Below are 13225 nucleotides of genomic sequence, written 5' to 3' on the forward strand. Positions count from 1 at the left end.
TATTGCAGGTTTTGACTTCAGGTTAGGGAACGCCATTTTGCAGGGGATAACCTGCTTTTTTTTAAAGCCTACTCAACAATAGACCACATTCACACTATCAATCAGGTGATAGAGAAATGTGCGGAACATAACCAATCCTTATATATAGCTTTCATTGATTACGAGAAAGCGTTTGATTCTGTCGAAACCTCAGCAGTCATGGAGGCATTACGCAATCAGGGTGTAGACGAGCCATACGTAAAAATACTGAAAGATATCTATAGCGGCTCCACAGCCACCGTAGTCCTCCATAAAGAAAGCAACAAAATCCCAATAAAGAAAGGCGTCAGGCAGGGAGATACGATCTCTCCAACGCTATTCACAGGGTGTTTACAGGAGGTATTCAGAGACCTGGATTGGGAAGAATTGGGGATAAAAGTTAACGGGAATACTTCAGTAACTTGCGATTCGCTGATGATATTGCCTTGCTTAGTAACTCAGGGGACCAATTGCAATGCATGCTCACTGACCTGGAGAGGCAAAGCAGAAGAGTGGGTCTGAAAATGAATCTTCAGAAAACTAAAGTAATGTTTAACAGTCTCGGAAGAGAACAGCAATTTACAATAGGCAGCGAGGCACTGGAAGTGGTAAGGGAATACATCTACTTAGGGAAAGTAGTGACGGCGGATCCGGATCATGAGACGGAAATAATCAGAAGAATAAGAATGGGCTAGGGTGCGTTTGGCAGGCATTCTCAGATCATGAACAGCAGGTTTCCATTATCCCACAAGAGAAATGTGTATAATAGCTGTGTCTTACCAGTACTCACCTACGGGGCAGAAACCTGGAGGCTTACGAAAAGGGTTCTACTTAAATTGAGGACGACGCAACGAGCTATGGAAAGAAGAATGATAGGTGTAACGTTAAGGGATAAGAAAAGAGCAGATTAGGTGAGGGAACAAACGCGAGTTAATGACATCTTAGTTGAAATCAAGAAAAAGAAATGGGGCATGGGCAGGACATGTAATGAGGAGGGAAGATAACCGATGGCCATTAAGGATTACGGACTGGATTCAAAGGGAAGGGAAGCGTAGCAGGGGGCGGCAGAAAGTTAGGTGGGTGGATGAGATTAAGAAGTTTGCAGGGACGACATGGCCACAATTAGTACATGACCGGGGTTGTTGGAGAAATATGGGAGAGGCCTTTGCCCTGCAGTAGGCGTAACCAGGCTGGTGATGATGATGATGAACCTGCTTTTGCGAAGCCCCACTGGTCCTTCGAGAACGTCGGTTAACAGCGTAAGCGAACAGACACAGGCTCGCACGCGAAGAAGACAGACGGGTACAGCTAGTACAGTCGAACTTCTATTATTGAACAAAGATAACACAAATTATTTGGTATAATGAAGTAGATATAACATTTGGCGGGCGTTGCTTTATTCAGCCTTTTCACGGAGCAGTTTGCTCTAGAGAAACTAGATGGCGCTATCGGCGGCATGCCGCACGTAGCCTCAGCGACAGCGCACGAATACGAAACCACTACCGCTTCCCACTTTTCTGTGGGATCAGCTGTCGGAAATGCAACTGAGTTTTCGCTAACGCAGTGTGCTTCAACCGTGCTGGATTGAATCGTGTGGATTTAAGACGTGTGCGGGAGTTGGTTGCAAAAATAGTGACTGGCATACTAAGGAATGGAATGAGTCGATGTGGCAAATTTCGCAGATCGCTGCTGCAACTGTCCGTATGTGTTACTGGCACTTCGAGATATACGACTTTCCTCGAGGATACCGAAATTTGCTTATCCGCCTGCGTTGTATCGCTAACCTTCAAAGAAAGTGCTTCGGCCCTGGAACGTCGGCAAGAGCGAGTACCGCTCGTTCAACAAAAGGAGTAGCGCCATGTCCTGTCAGCGCAAGTTTCGAGCACAGTATCAGCACACATCTACCCCAACTGCCACGAGAACTTACGCCGGCTCTATCGCCAACTGTCAGGGAGTGAATGGGCGCACACTTGAATATATACGCACCATACACGCGCAATAAATGACGGACTACACCGATAGCGCCCGAGCGGTCGAAGCTACAAGGTATTACAACGTACAAAACAGTTGCGTTTCCAGCCTTGCGCGCAGCAAGAACAAATCTATCGGAAAAGAGCACACTCGGGAGCGATTAGGCAGAAAATAATGAGATAGTGACCGCAGCGAAGAAATTTACTGAGTCAGAAATGTGACAAGCCACTGCTTCAAAATATTTGCCAACTAAATAACAAAGAACAAAACACAATAATCCTGATTCAATTCATGAACCAAAAGTTTTGCATAGCTTAGAATGCACATTTAGGCCCGCTTTTAGAACAAGCGCCATTTGCGCTGCTCGCGCCGTTTGGACATATAGCTTAATGAGCTCCGAAAGCGCTTTTGCATGTTGCCAGCTGTGGCAAAAGCTTCGTGTCGTCCACCCACACCGTCTACCATATCTCCCGAAACAGAGAGAAGAGAGAATAAACTTTTATTTGGCAAACAAGTAGGAAATTTTGCTCGGGTCAGTGGGGCCCTCAGTCCATTGCCATGCGTTACTTCGCGAGCCCGCTGGATCAGCCGTTGCTGTTCGTGCCGGCTTGTGCTGAGCAGTGCAGACTCCCAAGAGCAAAGGGTAGGGACTGCGTATGGGAGGAACTCCCGAAGGGTTAGGGCATTCCCATGTGGAGTGATACACCGTGGCCCCACAGTAGGGACAATAGGAAGGGTATAGCGTGGGATGAGAAATAAGGTTTGCTAAGCTGCACCGGCGACCCATTGTAAAGACGGAGGCAGTTGAGGCAAGCAATGGACACGTCACCCTGTAATCGAACATGGCAGTGCCCACGGGATCGCCGCGAAAAGGATCAATAACGGCAATAACCGTATACCGGACCCTACAGCTGTGTTTAGGGCATGAACCTTGCGTGCGATTCGCCAAACATAGCGGCCATGAACAAAGTTGCCGCCATGTCAGCTGGCACGAAACCGCAACTGTGGGTGCGGACTCCCGAAGAAGCCTCAGTTACGTAGGACGCATGGCCTAGCGTCCTGAGCAATACGGCCGACGGAGTGGACAAGCCGTGGCGGGAAGCTCGCCGCCAGTGTGTTCGCAGTCGTAGTCCTCATCGGCGATCGTGCGGGAGATTACACGCACGGGCTAGACTGACCGCTGTAGTTGCGTAGTACGGATCAACGCGCGGGCCCGTCCGTGTCCCAAAATCTGTCGGTGGCGTGCATGTTCTAGCCAGCGGCTTGGCTTGCACAGTGGCTTGATTGAAGTGCAGTCGGCATCACTACGTGCCGACCGGACCGATAACACCATTCGCACGGTTGCGTATTCGCGGCGGGGCGTGTATGTAATGTATTGTTCTTTCCGTGCCGCGTATGGGCACTGCAAGTTGTCGATGGGTCATGCATAATCCGCAGGATAGACTGCTTGCTGTTCCGTCAGAGGCACACTGCCTGCGTTTCGTTCGCATATATCTGATCGCGATTACCTTCCTATTATACCTGCGTGTATACTTACGATAAAAATTGTATATAACGTAGGCTTTTTTCAGTGTCCGATGGGACTTCGTTATAACGAGGTACGACTATATCCTGGTTGTTGAGATCAAAAGGAAGAGATGGATTTCGGAACGTCGAGTAATGCGTAAATCAGTGCTATATTTCAGCGCAGACAATACAAAAAAAAAGGGCAGAGCGCTCACTATCAACTAATATTCATGTTGTCCAGGCGCCACCACCGCGGTGGCTTAGCGGCTATGGTGTTGCACTTCTAAGCACGTGGTCGCGGGATCGAATCCCGGCCGTGACGGCCGGATTTTGGCGGGGGCGAAATGCAATATCGCCCGTGTCCCGCGTATTGGGGATACGTTGAAGATCCCCTGGTGGTAAAAATTAATCCGTAGTCCCCCACTACGGCGTGCCTCCTAATCAAACCGCGGTTTTGGCACGTAAAACCCAAGAACTCATTCATTCATTGTCCAGGTGTCGTGTGTCCTTTGCATCGTACGTTCGCGTGGTTCTGTAGCTCCTTTCACTTGAACAAAATATTTAGTTTTCAGTTCTAGAGAATATGTAAACCGTAATCAGGGAGGCAAACTAGTGACATGTAAAGGGTCTTCAAAGTTCAACTAACTCTAATTTTGATGAAAACGCGATGCTAGCTGTACGAAAAATTTGTTCGCACATGTGGTTTATGTGCCATTGGCGGACACAATTTTCGCAAAGAAATAGAGGCATCAAACGCATTATTATGAAATGCTTCATAATTAGCATTTAACTATCACTATTATGCGATATGTTTATATTTGAAACGACCCATGTCTCGTCGCTCTATCGCAAACAAGCCTCAGCTTTTCTGTGCCACACGGTCAACGGCTTCTCGAGGTGAAACTGCATATATTGAAGCATTGTCAACGTAGCTTCTCAAGCGTTGGCATAGATGCGGTGACCTACCATGTCGTAACAAAGGCAGCTGCAGTCGAGGGTGGCCCAAGATGTGATGCATGACCATAGAAATAGTATGATGTGTGCTGAAGCAAGACAAAGGCAACTAGAGACCACTTACAGTGGACATAAAATAGGATGATGACGATGCCATCCGAGTGTGTGATTGACGTAGAAGAGGATGCGATTCGTGTGCCACATATGTATCTAGTCAAAGCCCACAGAGCTACCAGCGCTGGTTATAGAAACGGTCGCTGCGCGTTTGCAGCTAGGGAATGGGCAATTGCGAGGTTTCCGAATATTGAGCACGTCGCGCCGCTAACGCGTTAATTTTAAGAAAGAAGCTGTCACCCCCTCCGCTGCTTATGCTAAGCCTGTGAGATTCCGCTGTTTTGTGGCTCTTGATTTGCGATGCGCTGCAGGTCTTGTAATATCTTCGGCGACAGTTTTAGTGCACAGCGCAGCGCTGTGTGTGGGTTTGCCAGTGTTTATTCTTACCACCATTTTTCCTATTTTCGTGTCCCCCCCTTTCCCGTGGAAAGAAAGAAAGAACACTTGCGTCCGCCTGACTTTTTTTTCACAGCGCGCAAGCACCTATTCGGTTTAAACTGCCATGAAAACGGAAAACAGTGATGCATTATAGCAGCGCTGACAATGCTGCCGTTGGGGCACCTGTACATCACGCCACATGATAGAATCCGTTTTAAAAGCGCCCCATCTATCTCGCTGCCGACGTTCATGATGATGGTTTATTGGCATTCCCTTCGAAATGGGGTGCTGACAAGTAGTCATGCTTGAGCTAATCCGGTAGTCTATACACATGCCCATCAGTCTAGCATTTTGCCTCTCTCTCCTTAATCTTTCCTCGTTTCCTTAGAACTTCTACGTATACCTTACACAATTACATACGCCTGTAACGGATCCGGTCCTATCAATCTCCTCCTTGCTCTTTTTCCACCACAAGTATACTCTAAACATGTGGTTTATTTCGACTGCTGAGCAGTAAACACTTCCATACGCTTCCAATCACAGCGCTTCCTGGCTGGATTCCTGGTTGTCTATTTACACTTTCAATTACCCTGTCCTCAATAAGAAGCCCCAAGACAATCTATGTCCCACACATTCAGGAAACATATGATGGTCGTTTGAGTGAACAGACAGCACTAGAACACCGCCCCATCGATCATTGGCTTAGAAGGCAGTGAAGGCACTTTTGTGATTTCTGAGAACGTCTAGTTTGTACGAGCGGCTTTGACTCTAATACTGTCCGTGTACGTCTCTATAGCATCTCTCTCTCTCTCTCTCCTCTTTATCTTCCCCTTCTCCCTTCCCCCAGCGTAGGGCAGCGAACCGGACTCTTGAATCGTTAACATCCCTCCTTTCCTTATATCCTACCCTCTCTCTCTGTACTTGGTTGCCAATTTCCTTGACCTCTTCCTCCATTCTGTGCCCATGGTATTGAGGTAGAGTTATTTGTGCACTTAAGTACCCACTTATTTTCGTCTATGTTCCTGAACCTTTTTTCAAAACTAATTTTGCTCTGCGCTTCTCTGACTTCAAAATTGGCCCAACCCTTGTCACCCTTGTTAGGAATGGCCTGCCGAGGTGGCAACGTGCAAGTTATTTCAGCCCGCTGCACGTGTTCCGATCCACCCGCGGTGGCGGAGCCCTTCAGAGAATCAGCGAGGACAGCGCTAATCAACCATGCGCTTTTCGAGACACCAGACAATGGACCGCGGCGGAGGCCACTGTGCGAGGTTCGCTCTGGAATTTAGAGGCGCCGGCTGAGGTCGGGCGTGACCACCTGGCTACGGGGACGCAGGACAATGGACACCACGACGACTGCGCTGCAAAGGTCGTCTGTCCGCGGAGGGGGCACTGAAACCTGTGTGTGCGTGTGTGTGTTTGTAAAATGTCCCGCAGAGAGGCGGCTGGTTTACGATGACGTCGAACGTTTTGTCTCACCTAGGGATCTAGGGAACACGAAGTGGATAAAACCAGCTATTGTCGGCGGCTAGATAGTGCTCGTCGTCGTGGTCTGTGCTCGTCGTCATGCTCTGTGCTCGTCAAGGTACTCGTGAGCTGTGTGCTCGTTTGCTGTATGCATCGTCTTGCGTGCTCCATTTGGAAGTCACCCTAGACTGTGTAAATGTATCCCATGTTTAAAAGGTAAATACTGCAAATAAGCCCTGTTCACCTAGTTCCTCCCAAGTTCCTCACTACGACCTTCAACCCTTACAAATGGTGGCAGCGGCAAGATCGTCCGACAACTCCTACAACTGGTAACAGCGGTGGGATCGTCCGACGACTCTAATACCCTGCACTGCCGCTTTTGTGGTTTTACCGTGGGCTCCCAAAGACAACCGGACCACTCATCTTTGGTTAATTTCCCGCCCCGAAAAGATGTCTGATTTTAAGCACAGCGATAAGATGTCTCATAAAGGCTGGCCAGTCTTTCTGAGGCACTTTGTCCCTGTTTATAACCCTTACACCACAGTATGCTACTTCATCTGTCAGCCCCCTTCTTGATTTTGGAAACACAGTGGGGCATTTGAAAATGCTAGAGCTGGCACCATTACTCCTTTCCAAATTCCTCGCACGACCTCATATATAGTAGCCCTAAAGTGTTATATTTAAGTCCCCTGGATCTTCGAAAAGTAGCGAACTGCTTTGATCTAACCCATGAGTTACGCGATTGGACGATAACATTAGTGCGCCCCTGGTGTGCGTCTGGAGCAGCTAGCAGGCCACGCGCGTTTAGAGCGCATCGTTCCCCCGAGATCAGCTAATCGGCAACCATCGGATCATCGCTTCCGCGATCGCAAAGCTACATATAATCGCCCCGTGACGATCCGTCCTTTCGAAGTCGCCTCGCTGTGAACCGCCTGCCCACGCAAAGGAAAAAGAAAGGAGCGAAATGCTCTGACAAATAAGCCGAACTCTCGAACTGGCCACCTAATGTCACACGGCACCCATCGGGTGCGCGCTTTTTAAATGTTTTTTTCTTAAGACAAACTACGAGGCGCTGCTGGCAGTTGTCACTACTTTTAGATGATCCAGATTGCAAACCTGATTAAACCAGGCAGGCTAGGTGACTATTTGTCACCGCCTCGTTTCAAAGGGAACGCGAATAAATCATCATCACCACCACCACCGAGGGCTTTAGCTACATTGCCTACGCAGCGCCTTCTATTTGCTGGCTGCTTTCATCGCCGCACTGCATGGCTGCGAATGCCCTATTTTGTGTGCAAGCTATAGGTATGGCAGCATTAGCTGATGCTTCCCTTCGCGCTTGCACGGTCTACCTAGTATGAAGCGACGTCTTACACGTCGAAAATGATTCTGTGAGACGTACTGAAACTGGACATGCCCGGAGTTTCTGCTGCTGTTGAAGCGGACGGGGCACCAAGTGCGATGCTGCACACGTTTGATCCTACAATCGGTCTCGGAGGTGAGCTTTGCATATTTATAAATTCCTCTCCCAATCTGCCCTTGCTGCAACGCTCTACCTTAGTTCGCCTATTCTGTGGTTTAGCTGCAGCGAGTAGTCTAGGGACACGTGAAACTATCGCGACTGCGTGGGTGCGGTCTACTTCGACAAGCGTTCATACTATGTTACTTTTTGTGCATTGCACAACTACCCCAACGGACAGTTTTTAAAGCGAAGCTTTCTTTGCCTTTTCCTTCGACTTTACCGCTGCTGCTGTCACACACAGTTTCAGTTTCAGTTTATGATTTGTTCATAACAATTTGTTACAAAATATGGTATACAGACGAGAGTCCCAAAGTCAGAGACTGCACCGGGACCCTTGGATCAGAAGTTATACAAAAAAAAATTAAGCGGAATACAGAGCAGAGAAACAAATAATGAAATAAGCAAAATATAACCAAGAAACTGAGTGACGACACACATAAAAGACAAAAGGAAAAGGAAACATGCACAATCAATGGTAATTCCACAGCTTCTCAATAGCAAAATACCATTGTAGAAAATTAATCAGACATCAAATAATTCTTCAGTTCATATTTGAAAGAGTACAAGGTAGTTGACAACTTAATGGAATATGGAAGACTGTTCCAAAGTTTAAGCGCGCAAAAAGAGGAAGCCATCTTTCCGTAATTAGTATGACATAAAGGCAACAAGAAATTTCCTTGTGCTGCAAACCTTGTGTTATTGGGATCAGGATCAGGATGGGAAAAAGGAGATCAGAACTAACAAAGTTGTAAGAAAGTTGTTGAGTTAGTAATTTGAAAAATAATATCGCTAAATGATAGTTAAACAAATCAGTAACTTGAAGAATGCGGTTTGTACGTAGTTGTGAAGAGGCGTTAGAGAAAAGATGGCTTCGTGTTATAATGCGGATAGCCTGATTTTGAATGTGCTGAATAGAGGAAAGATGACAATTATAAGTATTACCCCAAGAAGTGATACCATAAATGATATGACTATGAATGAAAGCGAAGTATAACGATAATAATGCTTCTTTGGAAAAAAATGCACGTGATTTGAGTAGTGCTCTAATGCCAAATGCGGTTTTTTGTTTGATGTGTGCAATGTGGTTAGTAAACTTAAGGTGGGGATCTAATTTGATGCCGAGGAAAGAAACACAAGTGGAGGCAGGAATGTCATGCCCATTCAGAGTTATGGTCGGAGAGCAAGGTAAATGACTCTGTGGTGACTTAAATAACATGAATTGCGTTTTCGTAGGGTTTATAACTAGAAAATTGGCGTTACACCATTCAGTAATTTTTGAAAGATCACTGTTTAGTTTCAAAGTTAGCGAAAGTAGTTATTTATCAGAGAGGGCAACAGTCGTGTCGTCGGCGTATAATATATGTAGGGTATAATTAATTAATTAATTAATTAATTAATTATTTAATTATATAATTAATATATAATTAATTAAGGTATAATTAATTAAGGTCGGCACTCTCATCTTTGCTGCAATATACTTTTGAACGTTGTCATGTAGTCGTGGTCGTTGCGTCGTTGTCATTCTGTCGTAGTGATTTCACCATCGTCATTTCAGTGTCGTCATACCCACGGCTTTAACTTTGAAACAGTGAGCTAAGCGCGGAAAAATGCGCTGGGAGGGCTGCATCGGCACCACGCCGTCGTCGACGCACAGTCGTTGTCATTCTTGCGACGTCATACCCTGGATTGATGCTATGCGCACTGCACCCCTGCCGGGAATGGCTGGGGGCATGCCGATGCACCGCCATCGGGGCAGTTCTCGAATTGGTGAAAGTTATGTCTTTGTAGCACGCGTTAGCACGGAGATGAAGGTTGGTGTAAGGTTAGGTTAGATCAAAGACAAGTTGGGGATAATTCGGTTAGAACGAAATATTACTCAAGCTACCGGATGGGATGCGCGAATTATAAAGGTCTAAACCAGGCTCGGAATTCCCCGGCGAGTGCACGTTTCGACGGGCAAACTACTGTGCGGCTGCAATGACGAGCCTGTATGCTCGGCACGTGGCCGCATCACCGAGCGACACCTGTGCGTCGTGCACCCCGCCGGCAGGGGCGCACTCGCACAGCATCATCCTTGTCGTCACTGCTGGCCGTTGGCTACGATTGGCCGGTACAGCATGTATTGCAAAGGAGTACTGGATATAGTGAGAATCGAGACAGCCCGTGGCGGCAAGTGGTCACGTAAGCGCGGACGTGAGCTTTAACGACAACACGTTGTCATTGTCGTGCCCTCATTGTAATTTCATCGCCTCGATACCATTGTGATCATTCCTTAGTTGTCATACCATCGTCATCCTTCCAGCGTCTTTTCTCTGTCGCTGTCACTGCGTTGACATATAGTTGTACTCACGCCATCATCTTCATTACGTCGTCGTGATACAGTCATCGTCATGCCGTCATAAGACCATCGTTAATTAACATAGAAAGCTGTGGTTTTACATGCCAAAGGTGCGCCTAAATCTAGGTACGCGGACATTTTTGCATTCCGCCCCTATGGAAATGCGGATCGAACCTGTGATCAGCAGCGGGCTACTGTGGCTGGTGATCAGCTATCGTCGTACCACCGAGTCGTCGTCGTGCCGTAGTCGTTCTATCATCGTCACTCCTTCGTCGTCGTCACATCATTGGCGTCATTCTAGCATCAAGTTGTCGTCATGCCGTCGCTGTCACTCCCACGGTCGTCATGCCGTCGTCGTCACATCGGCGTCCTGCAGTTCTATTCATGCTGTCATTGTTGCACATCGTTGTCATTTTCTTGTAGTAATTCCAGTGTCGTCGAATCATTGCCATGCCGATGTCTCATTGCGTGGTCGCCACACAGCCATCTTCGTGTCGTCGTGGTCGTTCCATCGTCGACATGCATGTCATGTGCACAACAGAGCACAAGTTTATGCCGGGAGAGCTGGTTCCCAGTGAAAATGTAACCAACTGTGTCGCGTGGTCTGTACTTGCACTTGGCCGCTGAGCACGAACAGCGTTCTTTACAAACATCAGTGAAAGCTTCGCTTAAACCGAGTCCCACAGTGCATGCGATCCGCAAAATATTTTATACTCGCGCTAGCGATCTACAGATGCCGCTGCTTTTCGGCGGGTGCTTAGCAATGCATATATACATGTCAGTGGAGCATAGAATCAGAGGATCCGGCAGAGAAATAGTTCAAAAGATAGAAGCACGTAGGAAAAATAACAGGAGCTTACTGACGTTTAGGCCGGGGTCCGGCCTTCATGAACAGTTCATCTTGATGAAGGCCGGACCCCAGCCGAAGAGGAACCTGGCCGCACCCCGGCCAGGTTCCTCTGAACTTTAGGAACAGGCTGAGGCGAGTAGCGTAGAACACTTCTCAACTCTACGCCAATCGTAAAAACGTACATTCTCGCTTAAATGTCCAATGACCTGGATGGTTATGCCAGTTAAAGGGAAAAAATAAAAGGAGAGGAAGCATGAAACGCAAGAAAGAAAGGGTAAGCACACTTGAGCTATTCCTCTGGCTCCGAACTCACTCCTTGCGACAGCAGCAGGCTTTCGCAGCACACTTGGCCGCCTTATCAAGAGGAACTACTTGGAAATGCACGCAATGCCGCCATCCTTCGCTACAGTGTTGCCTGTAGTGAACTCCGAAACATACGCACAGACTCCACGGGCATCACTGTCAGACTTTAGCGCGCAGCATCCTGCACAAATTACCAGCGGCTATTGCTGCTCGCTGAGCAGTGGTTGGCTAATCGCATGAATGCGAATTCCAGAGATAGTCGAGAAGTTTGGGTTTGCTTTGATCGGTGGCGAGGGTGAATCTGAAGCCTCGAGACGACGGCCGTCTTTGTCGACAAAGCGGAAGAGACGGACACTGCAAACCCATTTTCGAGTTCCGCTGATGCAGTACAATATCGAGTTCTTGGCGCCATGGCTGTTCTAAACTCAGGCTGTTTGAGATCTAACATACACGGCTGCGACGGTGTAGTGAAATGAATCTCCATACAGTCGGTCACATTTTCATTGATATCACTGCGTTATGTGGTAATGTGCGGCACAAGATGACTGTGTGTCAGTTAGCAGTTTCTTTTTTTTTTTTTGTTGCGTTAGCAGTGGGAGTGTCAAAGTGGACAAAAAAGGCATGTGTGTGAAGTCGGTCACGTGGCACAAGTAGAGGGGGGATGGGAGAGATTAGAAGAGCGCGTCTAAATTAACAAGAAAGAAAACCGAGGAGCCCGATCTTTATTAGTCGTATACTATAAGAAGCCAACAAACAAGGACACCAAGAACAGCATAGGGGAATTTATCTGCAGTTATTAATTGAATTAAAGAAAGTGATAAAGAAATAGAAATGAAAGTGGATGAAAAAAAAACTCAGTGCCCTCCCACTATGTGAAGGATGATCCGCGAAGCTGGGCCCCTTAATGGCGAACTGCAGCTCCGCCGCGGGTCGGCCCGGCATTGCACTATATAGGGACCGGCCCACATATCGGAAGTTTTGTGTCGACACACGAACACGATCCTGGGGGAACTAGCCCTTAATAGCAAGTGGTTGCGTCTTTCTTAATTACGACGGACGAACGCCGGAGCACTGGCACGAGCGCGTTCGCGCCGAACGGCGCCAACGAGCCAGCTGTGGAAGGAGACAACGATGCTGGAGCCAATACTGATGATGATAGTGTTGTGTTAACACATGGACACGATCCTCGGGAAAGTAGCCCTTAACCGCTTCGCTGTAAAACAGCTGGCCGCAGACGGGTTACGAACCCATGTCTTAGCATTACGCGTGCGATGCTCTTACAAACTGAGCTACTGCGGCGCCGTTTTCCCCATCTGCTTCCTGAGGTATTTATGCTTATCAACTAGAACTAACCCTGCAAGTGTTAGCTAGCGCCATCACTCACGCTCTTGGCGGCGGATGTAGAATATCCTTTCTGCAGCTGGCGTCACGGGGTACCTGAACGTTTAAGGTGAAGGTAACTGGTCCGTAAACCCTCATGTGCTACCTAAAGGCACGAAAGCTGCCAGATTAAAGACCATATCTATATATAGAGGGTGTTTCGGCTAACTTTAGCCGGAGTTAAAAAATAGGCCAATGCACTCTAAGACGACGCGACCAAATGCATGTTGCTCACTTTTGTATGCAGTGTGTCACGCTAGCTATTTGTGTTTTGTATAATTAGATAATTAGTCAAGGTTTTTTTACCCAGTTCTGAAGCAACGAAGCTAGGAAAAAAATTCAAATTAGAAAGTTGCAGAGTGGTTTGGAAAACGTCCGAATAAACAGTTCATGTCTTTCCATGCATCAAGTATTAGTGTTGTTCAGC

The 13225-nt window shown here is 47.5% G+C and overlaps 1 protein-coding gene across 2 annotated transcripts in view; it reads right to left on the reverse strand.

The window, feature by feature from the left end:
- The window catches only part of LOC142585982 (uncharacterized), a 51815-nt gene that overhangs the window by 10194 nt on the left and 28396 nt on the right, over positions 1–13225 (reverse strand). The gene's annotated exons all lie outside the window — the stretch shown is intronic.

The sequence above is a fragment of the Dermacentor variabilis genome, chromosome 6, assembly GCF_050947875.1.
Source record: "Dermacentor variabilis isolate Ectoservices chromosome 6, ASM5094787v1, whole genome shotgun sequence".
NCBI classification, from domain to species: domain Eukaryota; kingdom Metazoa; phylum Arthropoda; class Arachnida; order Ixodida; family Ixodidae; genus Dermacentor; species Dermacentor variabilis.